Source organism: Talpa occidentalis, unplaced genomic scaffold (assembly GCF_014898055.3).
Source record: "Talpa occidentalis isolate TD23 unplaced genomic scaffold, MPIMG_talOcc4v2.1 talOcc4.15, whole genome shotgun sequence".
NCBI classification, from domain to species: Eukaryota; Metazoa; Chordata; class Mammalia; order Eulipotyphla; family Talpidae; genus Talpa; species Talpa occidentalis.
In genome coordinates this window covers 79876311-79893322 of record NW_023601543.1, presented here as the reverse complement: position 1 = coordinate 79893322, position 17012 = coordinate 79876311, and the positions used below count along the sequence as shown (strand labels likewise).

The 17012-nt window shown below is 44.6% G+C and overlaps 1 protein-coding gene across 1 annotated transcript in view; it reads left to right on the top strand.

The window, feature by feature from the left end:
• PPEF1 (protein phosphatase with EF-hand domain 1) overlaps positions 1 to 16572 on the top strand; it is a 124166-nt gene extending 107594 nt beyond the window's left edge. Inside the window, exons 21-24 of the transcript XR_008552039.1 lie at positions 5897 to 6061; positions 8902 to 8982; positions 13317 to 13420; positions 16441 to 16572. The gene's annotated coding sequence lies outside the window, so the exon portion shown is untranslated. The remainder of the gene's footprint in view (positions 1 to 5896; positions 6062 to 8901; positions 8983 to 13316; positions 13421 to 16440) is intronic.
• The last annotated feature ends 440 nt before the right edge of the window (positions 16573 to 17012 follow it).

Here is a 17012-nt window from a genome sequence, read left to right as displayed (position 1 = left end):
TTTTTTTAAAGATTTATTTATTTGTGCATACAAGAGCTGGGTACAGACCAGAGTTATGGGGTGGGGGGGTGAGAGGATTCACCAGAGACAGAGTGGGGAACAGAACAGGCAGATTGACTGAAATACACTGCTGAGGGGAGCAGTGGGTGAGACTGGAGAGGTCTGCCTCGCCATGTGGGTTGCTCCCTGGCCGCCCGGGGATCGAACTCGTGCTACAGAAACTGTGGATTGCTTCATAGTGTGGTGCTTAACCCCCTGTGCCACCAGGGAGGCCCCAGAATAGACTTTAAAGCAAAGAATATCATTAGGGATAAAATAGGTCTTTACTGAAGCTAAAAAGAATGATTTGTTAGGAAGATATAATAATTATAAACATGTATCTAATAGTAGAGCTTTAAAATTTATGTTGTAAAAATGGACATAACTACCAGGAGAAATTGATAGAGGGAGGTTTTAATATCCTCTATCTGTAATTGATCATGTTAATAAAAATTAGTAGATAAAAGATTGGACAACCCAGTCCACCTGACTGTGTATGTATGTGTACTCTCAATCAGTTTTAGAGAATACACATTATTTTCAAACACGCATGGAACATTTATGAAAATTGATCATCTGCTAGAGCCAAAAACATACTCAAATACCAAGCAGTCAATAACAAAGATGCTATATTCTCCAATCACAATACAATTAATAAGAAATAATATAAGAAGGTAACCATATTAATAAGTGAAGGGGAGATATAACTGTAGTTCTACAATAAATTTCTAAAAATAGTTGAAAAGAATACTGTGAATACCTTTATACAATAATTTTTATAAAATATGTGAAAGGACTATATCTTAAGGAAAAATATAATCCACTAAAAGCTAACTTGAGAATAAAAGGAGCTACTAAAGAGACAAAACCACTAAAGAATGTGATGGCTTTGTAATGTGTCACTTTGGCCAGGCTGAACACATTTCTCAGGATTCCCTTTCTTGTATGTTCTGGTATAGGTGGGCCACAGGGAGATTCTTGAAAAGATTTGGAAGGCAAAGGGAAGCAGCAGCCATAGTGTAGCTCCCACACACTCACACACTGTTGCTGAGCTGCTGATTCCCCTTATTGATTGTGTGTGTGTGTGGTGTGTGTGTATGTGTACCTTGGTGATGAAGGGCCCTGGCTTCTGCAGGATAATCTCACCAGACATGATAAGAAGATTAAAGACAATAAGAATGGACAGAGGCTCAGCCTACTTATGGGATGCCAGCTTGTGGGTTTGAGCCTACTCCTGACAGTCACCGCCTGCCTGTCTGCACTGTGGACTTTGAAATCCAGCATTAGATATAGAGCCTACAGCCATTTAGAGCCTGCTCAACCAGCTCCCACATTTGCACAAATCACTTGTCCTGCTGGTCAGTCTGTCTGTCTGTCTGTCATCTGTCTCCTCTGGTTGGCTTCTGGCCCCTGACTGATAAAGAATTTGGTACTGAGAGTGAGTCCAGAACAGAATTTTAAGAATGAGTGCTCTGAATGTGTACAATTTGCAGTGTACTGAGCTTCTGCCCCATTATCTCACATGAAAATCCACTGATAATCCCAGGATAGTGGTTCTAAGAAATGTCCAATCTCAATCTCTCTCTCTCTCTCTGCTATTCAGAGCATTTAACTCTCTCATCCACCAGAAATGATTTTGTTGTATTCATTTTTTCCCACTTATTTGAAATGCCACCTCTGTCATATTGTCAGCTCCCATATACACATGGGTCTGTCTCTCTTATAATCCATTGGTCTCTTTGGTCTGTCCTCCCACAAGTACTGCATGTATCAAATACTACAACTTTATAATTGTCTTGATATCTGGTAGTATGAGTCCCTCCCCTCCTCCATCTTTATTATTATTAAAAATTTCTTTGGTTCTGTAGTCCTCTATACACATTTTAGGATCAGTCTGTCAGTTCTGTGAAACCTCCTGTTGGATATTGATAAGAATTGCATTAAATTTATAGATTAATCTGGAGAGTATTATTATCTTTGCTGAGTCTTGCTAACCATGAACATAGAATATTTGTTCCAGTTATTTAAGTCTTCTCTAATGGCCTTTAATAATTTCTCATCATTCTTGTTTTCTTTTAAAAGATTTATTCCCAAATATATTATGGGGTTTGTTTGTGTTTTGTTTGTTGTTTTTTGGTTCTGCTGACTTGTTTCAATTCTGCTTGCTCTTTTTTCATAGGGCTTAGTTCTATTCTTAGGATTTGATTGCTCCCTTTCTAGTCTTTATTCATTTTTACATGCATTTCTTTTATAATCTTTTATAATCTCTGTGTTTGGAGTTCCTGGGGGTATAATTGTATGTTCATAGTATGTGCAGATTCTTGATCAGGTTGGATTGTTTACTCTGGGGCTTTGCAATTTTTTATTGTGAACTCATCATTATATGGGCTTGTATTTTTTTTTTTTTTCCACAACTCTCATGATGTTTGGGATGTGGAAGCGTCTTTTCAGAGTTTTTTCTTTGCTTCTGCTTTGTATCTCAGGAGTAACACTGTTCTTCTGCTACTTTTTAGCCTGGAGTTTCTGAATTATGTGGGTAGAGTAAAAGCAATGTGAAATGTGGTCCTGTGGTTTTGAATTCTCAGAGAGCTTTTCTTTTTTTCCCCACCCAAAATCTTGTGTCCTGTGGTCTCTCTTGCTTTTAAATCCTTTGATAAATAAAATAGTCCTTTGAGGGTCTGGGCTTTATTCAAAGTGCTCAGTTCCAATTCCCTACCTCCCAAAGTCTAAAGCCTCATTTCCTATCCTTGGCAGGTATTAACACCAAACCCCTAGGTTTTGGAGACAAATACCCCCATTAGCTCCAGCACTCACCCCTCTGCTTTTTCACTTTCCTCTTTGTTTCTGGCACCTGAGGACTTGCTTTTATTATTTGTGAGTCTACTTGTATACTTAAAATAATTATATTTTACTCAGTCCTTCTAGTTGATTATAGTAAAAGGATTTTCAGGTTGTCTGAGTCCTCCAAATTGCTAGAAACTTATAAGAGATCTTTTGTATGCACTTCTATTTGTTAATAACCTTTAGGATTCATATTTGGACAATGAGTGTTCATAATATGCCATGGTGCTTGCATTATGCAATGTGTCATGTACTGGACCTCAATTTTTAAACTTTGGTAACACTTACTTCTGAATAATTTCCTCTTAATTTGCATCTCTCTTCCCCCCATAAATTGGATAATATTATATGGTTTTTTAAAGGGGCACATTTTTTTCTTTTCACCTTTTCTCTCCCAACATAAGCATCACACTCACCATTGCTTCTCTTGCACCTAAGGAAGCCATGTTGAGCCTTCCATATTTTAATCTGTTCCATATAACCCTGTACAAACCTGTATGTGTCTTCCTATATGCTTAAATTTACATACACAGTAATACATAATCAAGGTGGTTTTTGTCTGCTGTATAAAAATTGGATTATATTATACATATTTTTCTGCATTCTGCTTTTCTTAATCAACCATACCTAGATGAAATCCCTGCAAGCTGTAATGGCTCTAATTCTCCCTTGTTTGAGTACATAAATCATAGTGTGCTTCTTGGTGAAATTTCACGATGAATATACCCATGTAACTAGCACCCAGATCAAGAAACAGAACCTTAATAGTATTCCAGAACCCCCCTTGTGCCTCCTCCACTTTATCTTACCCTTACCCTCCACTCCCTGCCCAAGGGTGAGTAACCATCATCCTGACTTTTAAGAGCTTAGATTTTTAAAATTTTTTTTTATTATTTATATAAATGGAACCATTCATTTCATACTCTTGTACAGTATTATATTTATGATGTTCATAATGTTCATTTATTTGTCCTTTGTTCATTCAGTTGCTGTATATTATCCCATTGTGTGAATAGACCAGAATTGATTGATTGGTTGTACTAATGATAGGATTTGGGGTAATTATGGACATTGCTGCTAGGAACATTTTTTTCCCATCAATTTATTCTTTTAATGGCTATACAAGATTCAGTGCTATGGAGGACCACCTTTTATTCAGTCATCCATCTTTCCTTCAAGGAATTTATTTTCATATAATATGTGTGTGTATATTCTTCCATGTGGATATCCTGTCATTCCAGCCTTATTTATTGAGTAGTCCATGGTTTTTCCACCAAACTGAATGAACACATTTATCCTGTACTAATTTTTCAAATATAACAGTATTTAATTCTAGAGTTTCTAGATGCTTTCATCATTTTTGTTGTTGTTAATTTTTTGTTGTTGTTGATTGATCTGACTTTTGTAGCTTTATAGAATTCTCTGATATCTGGTGAGACAAGCCCCACTGTTCTTTTCATTGGTTTCTTAGCTATTCTCAGACATTCATTTCTCTATATGAGCTTTAAGATAATTTCACACAATTTCAAGAAAATCCCTGTTAAGATTCTAACTGAAAATGAATATAGTATATGTATTAACTTGTAACTTTCCATTTGTTCATAAATTGCTTTTTATCTTTTAATATGGTATTATAGGTTTTCTCTTATGGGTCTTACAACTCTCATATTAAATTTATTCCTAAATATTTTCTAGTATTTTTGCCACTATTACAAATAGGAAACTGTATCCCATTTGCATTTCTAAGTATTTATAGTTTGAATAAAAATGGAACTATCTGGTACCCATCCTCCTTACCAAATACTGTTATTAATTCTAAAAGTGTTTTGATAGGGTCTCTTGAGTTTTCAAGGTAGACATTTGTATTATCAGCATAGTTAATTTATATATCCTTTTTTAGAATTGCCAGATATAGCAAACAAAAGTACAGAATGCCCAGTTAAATATGAGTTTCAGATAAACAATTTTTTAGTATGTGTGTTTTCGAATATTGCTTGGTATATACTTATCCTAAAAATTTATCCATTGTTCATTTGAAATTCAGTTTAACTTGGTGTTCTGTATTTTATCTGGCAACCCTACTTCTTTCCCAGTGATTATACCTGCTGTTTTATTTTCTTCATGCATTGCATTTGCTAAACCTTTAAGACAGTGCTTCTAATTCTGGGCTGTGCATTAACATCAGCCAGTAAGTGTTTTTAAAGATTCTAATGCCAGGCCCCTAGGCTCAGAGATTGAATTTGGTAAATATTTTTAAAAGCTTCCCACTTGATTCTAATGGGCATCTGGAATTGAGAGGTACTGCCCCAAAACAATGTTCAGTAATAATGGTGTTAGTGTGCATCCCTGTCTCCTCCTTGGCTTTAATTAAATCTTTCTAGTGTCTGACATTTAAAATAATATCCTTAGCTTTGTTTACGTGGTTTCCATCTATCCCTCTTTTATTTAAAGCTTTTATTAGGAGTGGCTGCTTTTGTCATCTATTCATGTTTGTATGACTTTCTGTTTATTGATATTAAGAGTCATAGGTTTCTCCATGTTGGGACTCTTTCTAATTCTTTAATTTTATTTTAATTTTTTATTTTTTTTAAAGATTTATTTATTCATGCATACAAGAGCTGGGGTACAGGCTAGAGATGCAGGGGGTGAGAGGACTCACCAGAGACAGAGAGGGGAACAGAACAGGCAGACTGACCGAAATACACTGCTGAGGGGAGCAGCAGGTGAGACAGGAGAGGTCTGCTTGGCCATGTGCGTTGCTCTCTGGCTGGCCAGGGATGGAACTCGTGCTGCAGAGGCTGTGGATTGCTTCATAGTGCAGTGCTTAACCCCTTGCACCACCAGGGAGACCCTAATTCTTTTATTTTATGCTGAAACTGTTTGTTGTGTCATTCAGAACTTGCAACTTTATTTATAAATCAAATTGGGTTTGAGAAGTGTTACTGTTGCAACTTGTCTGATACTGGTTGAAATACTTAACTTCTTGCTACTCAAATTGTGGTCCCTAAACCAACAGCATCTGCCTGCCTCACCTGGAAGCTTGTTAGAAATGCAGAGTCCCAGGCTCTACTGCACACCTACTGAATCAGAATATGGATTTTAACCAGAGCACCAGGTCATTTGGACATACATTCAGTTTGAGAGAAGAAGGTGCAAGGAACTTCGGATCCATCCACTGAAGGTTAGCTAAAATTCAGCTGGGGACCTATGTGGTTTTAGTGTCCTTTTCATTGTGGACAGCTGCTGTCCTTCCTAGCTGCACCCATGGCCACCCATCTCTAGTTGCTCTATTTGGCAGCTTCAGTTTTGCAAAGAAATCATTAATTTCCTATAGGTTGTTCCAGTTTATATATGTTACTGTTATGATTCTTTTCATTTCTACTAAGACTGTGATTATGTCATTTTTTTCAGTCTCCTCTTGTAAATTTCTGACTCTTTTTTTCCTTAGTCTGCCAGGCAAGGGACTGTGAAACTGTTGTCTGTCTTTTCTAAGCCAGTGCTTACATGTATTTTTCCTTTGAACTGTTTTGGGAAGGGGTATTTGTTTTCTGTTTCATTTGTTTTAGCTTTTATCTGTACTAATTCTCTCCTCTGATGTCTGTTGGTTTATTATCTTCCTGTTCTTTTTCTAATGTCTTAAGATTGGTATATATCATAATTATACATTTTTTAAAATAATGAAGATATTTATGGATATACATTTCCCTTTAAGACTTGCTTTCACTCTTTTCTATAGGTTTTAGTATGCAATGTTCTTTTTTCTTTTAGTATGCAATGTTCTTAGTTTCTTGGCAGTGATTTCCCCTCTAAGGGGTTTTTAGGAGTGTTTCTTTGTTTCCACATTTAAAATATTCCATAATTTAAAATTTCATTCATTGGTCCTTAAACATTTAATAAGATTTCCTTTGTGGCCTTGTACTTGATTTATTTCTGGACACATTTCTGTTTTATGGACATACAAATGAAATGTGTAATTTCCATTTGAAGAATGTCAGGTTCTCTATACATGTTATCCCAAATTATTAGCTGTATCAGTCACTTCATCTATGCTCCTACTGACTCTGTGCTTTAGACAGATCCAGTTCTAAAAGAGGTGAATCAAAGTCTCTAACTGTATTTTTATTATATTCTGTTTGTATTTCTATTGGCTTTTTTTCTTTTGCCATATGATTTTGCCATCAGTTATATAATGTGCATAAATTTATGACTATTATATGTTCTTTTTTAAAAGATGTATTTATTTCTGCATGCAGGAACTGGGGTACAGGCCAGAAGTGTGGGTGGGGGTGAGAGGATTCACCAGAGACAGAGTGGGGAGCAAAACAGGCAGACTGAAAGACACTGCTGAGGGGAGCAGCAGGCGAGTCCGGAGAGGTCTGCTGCACCATGTGGGTAGCTCCCAGGCTGGGGATTGAACTCGTGCTGCAGTGGCTGCAGAGAACTTCATAGGTTGTGCCACCAGGGAGGCCCTAGTATATGTTCTTAATTATATATATTTTTATCACACTGTGTCCTTTTAGATCCTGTTTAGTGTTTGAATTTTAATTTGCTCATCCTGCTATTCCTGCTCTCCTTTTGGCATTTTATTTCTGATCTTTCTTTGTCATTTTTATGTGTTTTTCTAACCTACCTAAATTTTTATTTTTAGCTCTGACAGTCTGTCTTTTATTGGGTGAATTCTGTTTAATTACTTCTGGTGAATTGACTGATATATTGTTTTGACTTTACTCATCCTACTCCATTAAACTGTTGTTTTGTGACTTTTTTTCTCTTTTTTTCTGATTTAATTTACCATTCATTTTATTTCTCCCCTTATTAATATCTATTATAAATAAATAGACTTTTAATGGGACTTACTGCTATATAGGGTTTTTGAAAGTCTTTGACATGACAGTATTAAATAACAGAATAGCAGAGAAAAATTCATAGAATTGAAAGTCAAACCAATGTCCTTTTGACGTTCCTCCAGATGATCTTTCCACAATACCAGAGATTCAGAACAAAGCCAAGCATTTCTAACTGAATAAGCATGACTCATGCTCAGATCAGTTTAGGATCAGGGTGTGTTACTGTCTCTTGGGACATGAGTGAGGGTCTCAAGTAAGCTGGAACTGAGCAGCTCAGGTAGGAGGGGCCGATTTTCAGTGTCACCTGGCTCCATGGGCCTGGTGTGGCCAGAACTTCAGGCCTGTTGAGTGGGTGCCTCAGGAGGTCCCTTGGGAGAGTCCTGACCTTCTTCTCTTTTAGGAACATGTCTTAGCAGTAGAGGGTCACACTTGTGGATTCTGAGAGTCCCAAAGCACAAGTATTTGGCTCTGTGTCCAAAGGTCTAGGAAAGTGGCATTCTGGGGGCCCCTATGGTTTTGGAGGCTGTCACCAAGGGAAAGGGCCTCAGATCATCTGAGTGGGTAGCCTCTGCCTTGGGCATAGGCTTAAGACTCCGTTCTCAGCATCAACTGTGAGGGCCCTTCCTCTCCTGCACTGCTGCCTCCTTGGGTCCTTGGATATCCATTGTCCTAGGGCACTTAGATCGCCCTGGTGGGATCAGAGCCCATGACTCCCCTCCTGGGGTCCCTAAACCTCCTGAGATGGCAATCATCTTAACAAGCATCTGTGAGACATCATTTTATTAAGCTCTCCAGAGCCTGTACGTGGAGCTCCAGTGAGACATCTCAGGCCAACAAAAATGTCACATTTCTTTGCTTTTGGCAGGAGTCCCAGCTCCTCCTCTTGGGAACACCATTTATTCCTTGCTCAACAGACACTTCCTTTGGCCATTATCTTGCTCTCCAACTAATAAATTAAAGGAGAACAAATTAACTTATCACTTGTAGCTTGGTAGATAAAATATCTCAAAATGTGAAGAACATGGGATGATAATAGAAAGATCCCTGTTGGAAAAAAGTTGGAATACCTGAGCTCATTTCATGTTGGGTCTGAGTAGGTTAAATAGTTCTTCATTAAGTTGCTTCCAGGGAAACTGCAATAGGGACAGGGTACCCCGACCTCCCCCTCTTCCAGGCTCCCGGGATCCGTGCAAGCATACAAGTGAGAAGTGAGGTGACAGCATTGGAGCTTGCCTGCATATGTGTGCTGAGTGAGGTGAGTGCTTGCTCCATGGCCTGGGGGTGGCTCTGAAGGTCTCCCTGCACTGCCAGTCTCCCTTCTCCAAGAACATCCATGTAGCAGCATGCCCAGGAAACTCATGGAAGAGCACTGGAGGGGGGCAGCAGCAGCTTTGCTCATGTTTGGCTGCCAACATGTGTGAGATGGGTTTGCATCTCCTCACCTGTGATGAAAATTACCCAACAGGATACAGGGAAGGCCTTTGGTGGCCCCACAACCTATAAATCCTGCCTCTGCCAGCTTGTGAAGCAAGTGTGGCCTGGCACCCTAGCACCCAGCAGTGCCACCGAAGGGCTGATGGTGGTGGATAAAGCTCCATGTCATTTCCTCAGAGCCAGGCACTATTAACTCATTCATCTTCACTACCACCCTAGGAGGCCAAGGCTGTGCTCGTAGAACCTATTTTATGAGATAAGGTTGTACAGTTGGCAGGTTGGTAAAGAGGCTGCCAAGCTGGGGTCTGATGTGGTCTTTGGTGCCATTTGAGCTATCTGGTACTTGTTCTGGAAGCTGAGTCCACTAAAAGCTGTACGAGGATCAAGAAACTTCATTTGATCCTGGAAGTTCAACCTCTTTCCTCTCACCAAATTCTACATTAAAAAAAAAAAAAGGTGCTAGCAATAGTTGAAATGGGCAGATTTGCCCTTCCTTTCCTTTCCTGCTGGCCCAGACACCCCTGAGGATGACCTGCGCTGGGCCCTCCTTCCTAGCCCTTAGCTATGCCCAGGCTGGACATGTTCTCTTCAAGAGGGGGAAGAAAGGGTCCAGGGACCCCGAGCAAAATAGAGCAAATATAAATGGAAACTCTGAGGCTGTGATTCATTTAGCCAGCATGACTCATGTTCTGCTAAGGTTTCCGTGAACAATATGTTCACAGTCTGATTTAATTATAGCCTCGATTCGTCGCTCCTTGCTGAGCCCGGAGTGCACCCAGCCTGTGCTGCCCGCGCCGAAATGCCCCCAGTGGGAGAGGGCACTGGAAACGTTTGCTGCAGGTGCCACTTGTCACAACATGTGGCAGACAGCTCTTAAGGAGACCCCAGCAAGGAGGGCAGCCTCCTCGAACACACCGACAGCTTCGTCGTGGGTCTCAAGCCCGCTGTGGGATTTGCCTTCTGGGCTCCCCTGGGTGCAGAGGCTGGAGTTGAGGTTCCCGCGCAGGAGTGTGGGTGTTTGGAGCTATTGATTGAGAGAGTGCGAGGATTTAGTCAAAGCTCCGTCACGCGAGGGTGGAGGGAAACCCAAGGCTGGCTGCCGAGCCGGGGGCCGGTTCACACGCCAACCCAGCCCGTGCCATCCTCATTTCTCATCTGCTCTGCGGCTCCGGAGAACGCGCCCAGCGGCTGCGTATGAAAGCCATCATTTCACAAAGGTGGAGACGCGCCCACAATTATTTCCTGGGTGTCGGACAGATGCAGGAGTTCCCTTCTCCCTGCAGAGCACGGCGCATCAGTGTGCATTTCCGTCAAAAATGAAGCGTTTCCTCTGTGATTATGCAGAACTAAGTGAGGAAAGGCGGCCTGATACCCCAGCCTCAGGAGGACTGGATAAAATAAAGGGTGCCCAGTAAAACTCGAATGCCTGATGAAGAATAATTTTTTCATATGAGCACGTCCGACCTATCACCCAGACCATGCTCGTACTGAAAATTGATTTGTTGTTTATCTGAAATTCAGGGCCCCTGTTTTCCTTTGTAAGGCTGGCAACCCCGCATCGACTTTGAAGTCACACAGCTTCTGCCTCCCTGTTACCCAAGGGGCTGTGAAACTGCACGAATGACTTGAGCATTTGAATCCTGCTTTCCTGTCCTGCACAATGAGAGTAAACGCTGCCCCAGCACTATGGCAAAGATGAAAAAAGAAGGGGCAGCCTGGCACAGGGAGCCCCTCACCACAGCTTATCCCAGACCCTGCCTACTCCCCTTCTTGGCTGGTGCTCCTACCCCCAGTTCCGGGATTGCTGGGTGCAGTGGATCCTTGGATGGCGACATGTTTACATGACGTTTCATTATGATGTTGATGAGAAAAAATACCTCGTTCTGGTCAGGACCAGTGTTGGCGTGGGTCTGCATCTTTTGCCCACGTCTGGTGGGTCTCCCAGGGACTCGGTTTCCTCCCGCATCACAAAGATGCCAGTAGAGGTTCACGGGCATGTCTCCATTGTCCCACTGGAGTGAGTGTGGCGTGTGTGCTGGGCCCTGCCACCCGAGGGTCCTGTCCAAGGTGGACCCTCCCCCCCTTGTATCCTGAGCTGCAGGATAGACTGGCCACCTGGAACTCTGAACTGGAATAAACAGGGTGGGAAATGAAGGGATGCAGGAACACAGAAGGTTGTTTACAATAGAACAGTCTGGGGTCTTTCTTAAGAAGTTTGGTGATGCTTCTGTGACCAGAAAAATGCCACAGTAATTTTAACTCCTGTTTCTACCAATTGACGTAGGCCCAAAAAGTTCTCGTTAACCCTCATTTTGTTCAAAGTCGCAGTTTCCAAGAACCACCCTTTCCGTCTAATTGCCTAAGGCTGATGGGAGGCACCTGCCTGGGAAGTCATGCCCCCCCTGCCACCCGCAGTAGTGCCAGCCCCTTCCCTCGAGGCCACCCAACTCTGTCTCCCATCAACACAGCAGCCCTCCAGGGTGGTCAGGCTGAAGCTGGTCCCCACGGGGATCCACATCTTCTTCTCAGCTCCATCCCTTGCTCCATGATTCTGCTTCTCTCACTTCCTTACAGGCCTCTCCCAGGAGCAAGGACTCAATTCATCTGTGTGCAGAGCTCCTTGCCTGAGACACTAGCAGCACCCTTAGGTGCACTGACAACTAGTGTCCGTGTAAGTCTGTGAACATCAGCACAGGGAAGGGCCCCACCCCTGAGAACAAGGGCATGTGGGGTGCGTGGCCCATGGGGTTGGGGTATAGTGCTGGGTAGCAGGAAGGGGCTTGTCTCCTTCCTGGAATTTGGCAAATGGAGGGGGTTGTCGTTCAGCCTCAGGCCTGGCGTCCTCTCTGCAGAGCAAGGCTGGGGAGGCCAGCAAGGCCTAGAAGGCCTGGCCTCATCTTGGCAGTGGTTGGTGAATTGGAAAGATGCAATTAAATTAAGAAAAATGACATCAGTTAAGGGGCTCAATGGAGAGCTGCAGGAGCTCTTTCCCTACCTCCCCATCTTGCTCACTACACTGTGTTACTTTAAAAAGACACTGAGCAAAGGGCAAATCCTTAAGGAAAATTGGACTGTTTTAAAGAGCAAGACCTGGCTTTGAATCTCAACTCTTCTGCCCCTAAACAGGCATTGGAATCTGAACCAGCTTCTGAGCCTCTCCAAGCCTCAGTTTTCCTTCTAACAAAATGGGGGTAATAATGCCCCCTCCTATCTCCCAGGGGCATGGCAGAGAGTAAACAAGAATCCAGAGACTACTTATGGACTGCTACGACCCCCAAAGGTCTGGGGACAGACAGTGACCCTCAGGCCTCTGTACTCTAGCACCGCAGTGATAGAGTCTCTCAGAGGAAACAGGAGAGCAGCTGGAGTGAGGACAGAAGCGGGGAGAAGGCATTTGGGGGCTATTTTAAAACAGGAATTCACTGAATGTTTGCTAGTTTCCAGGAACTTTAACCTCACTAAATATTTTTAGCTAAATAAACATTTATTTAGCATTACTATGTACCCAGTGATGTTCAAGCACTGTAAGAATATTAATACATTTCATCCTCGCAACAGTCATATGAGCTGGGGGGCTAACATCAACCCCAGTTTATAGAGGAGTTGGCAGGCGCTGCCATCGGGGCTGGTGCCCTTAACCATACCAGATGCTGGGTCTCAGGCAAAGGCACACATTGCACTGCCAGCTCCCTGGTCACAAGTCCTCTGGGCTGGGTCCCCCGCGGGCTGGGCTGGACCACCAATGCAGCCCGAGGTTTTGGTGGCACTGTGCTCTGTCTATTGCCCTGACCTGTGCCCACCCAGGCCCTCTCTTCTCTGTGGGGGAGACTCCAACCGTGCCACCCAGGCTCTTGGCAATAAGCTCCAAGATGAAGGAGGAATTTAGAGGTAGCAAGTAAAGACAGGCTTTGATGTTCTTTGCGCCTCCTCCCCAAAATGTGTACCTGCCTCCCTTTGCCTCCCTTGTCTGAGGTCCACAGCAGGAGCCTTGCTCAAGGCAGAGCAGATGATGGTAACCTTGGCCTCTCTGGAGTGTTAGGAACTGATGCCTGAGTTGGGTGAACCCAAGTTTTGCCAGGTTGCCATCCTGACAGACCTTAAATTTTTTTTATGAGCATTTACTAATTTTTAATGATCCTCCAAAACCTTCCATAGCAAGTACTATCATCCCCACTTGACAACTGAGGAAATTCACAAAGCGACTGTCATCCAGGCCACACCGCTACAAAAGAACCTGTCAGAACCCAAAGCCCATATTTGTAAGTACCTGGGCAGCCCTCGTGGGGAGGGGGTGACAGCAGCCAGTCTCCTGAGCCTGTATCCCATGCTTTGGCATTACATATGTGCTATTATTGTTGTTGTTATAACCTTATTTTGTTAATCTCTGGAACTGCCCAATGAGGATGGTTTATATAATCACCATTCTATTTTGCAGAGGAGGAAACTGAGGCACCAAGAGACAAAGTATAATTGGCTGGGTCCACATGAAAACACACAGTCTAGTTGCTAAGAGTTTCGCAGTTGCCAAAGCACTAAAACAGCATTTCTTCTGGTGTGAAGGGACCTTTGAGAGAAGCAAGGCCTGCCCTTGGCTTTAGATGGGTGCTGAGGGCTACCCAGGAGCCACCGAGCCCTGAGCCCAGGACAATGAGCAGTGACAGCCAGTCAATGTGACCTCTGTGTGCACAGGGGCCAGCGTTGTATGTTACCCATGCGTCTGGGGCCCAGCAGATGGAGCATCAGGTGCAGCTGCCCTTGCGCAAGCGTGATTTGGGTCCTAGTGGGCGGTACTGGGCTTTTGAACCCTTGTACACTGAGAATGCCCTCCCCTGTGACATTTCTCTCCATATCTGCCATCCAGACTTTGTGTGCAGCAGGAAATGAGCCTGTCTTCTGAGGTAAACTCGTCAGGGAAATGCACTCCTTTGCCCAGATCTAGGTAAACATGGAGTCTCCAAACCCGGATTTTAGTCCTGATCTAAGGTGGATTTATGAAATTCACAAGCTGCTGGAGCCTTGGTTTCCCCATCAGTAAAATCCTGGTGCTGATAATGGCTATCTCACTAAGCAAGTGTCCGGTGTCAACAGTGCCATCATTACCAGTATCTGAGCCATGTGGCTCCCTACCAGAGGTTCAGTTTCAATCTCTTTTTCTAACACACCCATGGTTTGCTAGGACATAAAACACACAGAAGACTGTCACTTATTCCTAGGACTCCTCAGAGCCCATCCTGTTGGCCTCAGCTTTCCCATCCATATTTCCACTCTGTCCACCCTCAAGGTACACAACCTCTGGCTAGCCTTCTGGAACGTTCCCCTAACCAGTGCCTCCAAGTGGGGAGCTGCTCCCTTCCTCCCAAGGATGACTCATTACATTTCTTGCTTGCTTGCTTTCCACTGTGCTTTTTTAAGTTAAAAAAAAGAAAGAAAGAAATGTGTCCAATTTAAAACTCAGCACAGCACATCTATTTACAGCGCAGAGGAAGCAGCCTTTGGATGGCTCGCAGAACGAGAAGGCTTTAGAAAGCCTCGACCCTGGCCCCACAATCCTTCTCATGCTTTCTAAGTCCAGGGACTTGAAAAAGCAGGCGTGCACTTTCAGACAGCAAAAAGGTCTGACGTCATTAGGCAAAGGCGGGGGAGAGCAAAAGCTGAGCTCTTGGCCCGCACAGGAATAGCAGCCCATCCCTGACAGGTCCCCAGAAGTGTGGCAGGCAGGCCGTGGCTATGTCCAGGCTTGTGAGTATTTGCTTGGGAATGGTCTAAGAACCACAAGGATTTTAGGCCTGAGCCGGGGGAGTAAGGCTGAGGATGGGGACAGGAAGAGGTTCCTGCTATTTTCAACCATTCTGTCACCTCTATTTTCCAGCTCCCTACACAGCAGCAACACAGGGGCTGCTCCAGGAGCTGGTTGAAATTAAATAGCCTGGGCCACGTGCTCCTTTCCCTGTCCCCACAGACCCCCCGGCTTCAAATCCTCTGTATAATGAAACCTTGTCCCCTCTGCTTTTAGCCACTGCACCATTGCTTGCTTTCCTTTAATGCAAAGTGGGGCTGACAATATTTGTCATTCTGTGTCCCAGTGACTTGGGACAAAAGGCAGTCTACACTCCTCCTGTTGATGGCTCCACCTCCCCTCTGCACTTGCAGTCCCCAAACTACATCAGGTGCACACCTGCCTCCAGGCCTCTGCACTGGCTATTCCCTCTGACTGACAAGCTCTTGGCCTTGCTATTCCATTGCCCACGCCCTCACTTCCTGCAGGTCTTTGATCAAATCCTGCCTCATCACAGATCTTCTCAGTCATCCCATGTGACAGTCCCCGTCAGCACCCAGGCCACCCTGTCCCCTTCCTCTGCTTTGTTCTTGTCCATGGCTCTTGTCAGCCCCTGACACATTATGCCCCTATTTGCTCATTCACTTATTGTGTGGAGAGGAAGGGGTCATCAGGGCTTGGTTCTCAGCCCCCTTGGCAAGGCTACAGGTAAACATGGAGAGGGCCTTGGCCTTGCCCAGCTGTGCCCCCGCCCCAAGGCTGCTTTGATATCTACAGACACAGTCCAAAACCAATGTTCTCTCCAACCCAGCCTGGTCCAGCCAGCGTCATTTCGTTTGTGGCCCTGTGCTCAGTGAACCCTTCTCTGGCTCTGAGCTCAAATTGGACCCCTCTCCCCCTGTTGACTCGCTTATTTTGTCTTTTTCCCTACTGGGTGTGGAGCTGTCTATACCTCAGCCTGCCAAGCACAGCATAAACGTGTGCTGACAGCATGAGAGCCGCCCCCAGTCTTGATGGGGGCCCAGGACAGAAGCGCACATGGTGGGTGGTGCATGCACAGCACAGGATCACTGCAGCACGAGCTAGCTCCCTGCTCCGGGGGATGGAAAGTCCAGAGACCTTTCCTGAGACACCACCTCGAGAGGGCCCACTCAGCCCGGCCTCTACTCCCCACACAGGGGTGGCCTTGCCCGGCTGTGCACTACCTCAGGTCTGCTGGGACCTGCTAGGCCCTTGTTGCTGACCTCCTGTGCTTAACCAGGGACAGACGACTGGGGTGGGGGGGGAGGGATATTGTGGTCTGCTGCCACAGAGGGAAAGAGAGAAGAGGGGCAAGGCAGAGACCTCTCCCCTAGAAGGCCAAGCTGCCTGGAGTCCAGGAGACGACTCAGTGCTTGCGAGGATTCAGGGACCACCCTGATGACAGCTGGGGGATCACTCACACTGCCACGAGCGGGGCTTGCATCTCCAATCAGTTCCCATTCTTTATTTTTAAATCCGCAGCTGGCTAAAGACTCAGAAGCATAGCTGTCACAATCGTTTCATCTTGTCCCAGATGGGCTGTCACTTGGAGTCCAGGAAAAGGCTAATGAGGCTGGAGGATGGTCATGAAAAACATGAGGCAAGTTGGCATGTCCCCAGGGCTTCAGTGGGAGGGCCTGTGACAGCCTGGTGAGCTGAGTGGTGGCAGGTCATTTGCTTGGTCAATATGGCTCGCTAATGTTCCTATCAAAGCAAGAAACTTCAGTGTCTTAGTTTGAGCCCAGAGGGAGGCACAGGGGTGACCTGCCCATGCCTGGGGGTTCTCTGCATGCCCCTATTTGTGCCTGCTGGACATCTCTCCCCAAGGGCAAACATAGTTCTTAGGCCAGTTCTCAGGGCAGACCCCTGCCGGGGAGCACAGGTCCTTCTTTTCTGGACAGAAGAATAAAAGCCAAGCATCCTGACCATAGTGGACACTTGGGTTCGCATGACTAGCATTCACATCCCCTTCCCGGGCCTGGGAGATCCACCGGGCATTATGAAGATGAGCCCACCTCCGCTGTAGAAGGAGGAACTCTTGTCACCGCAGCACT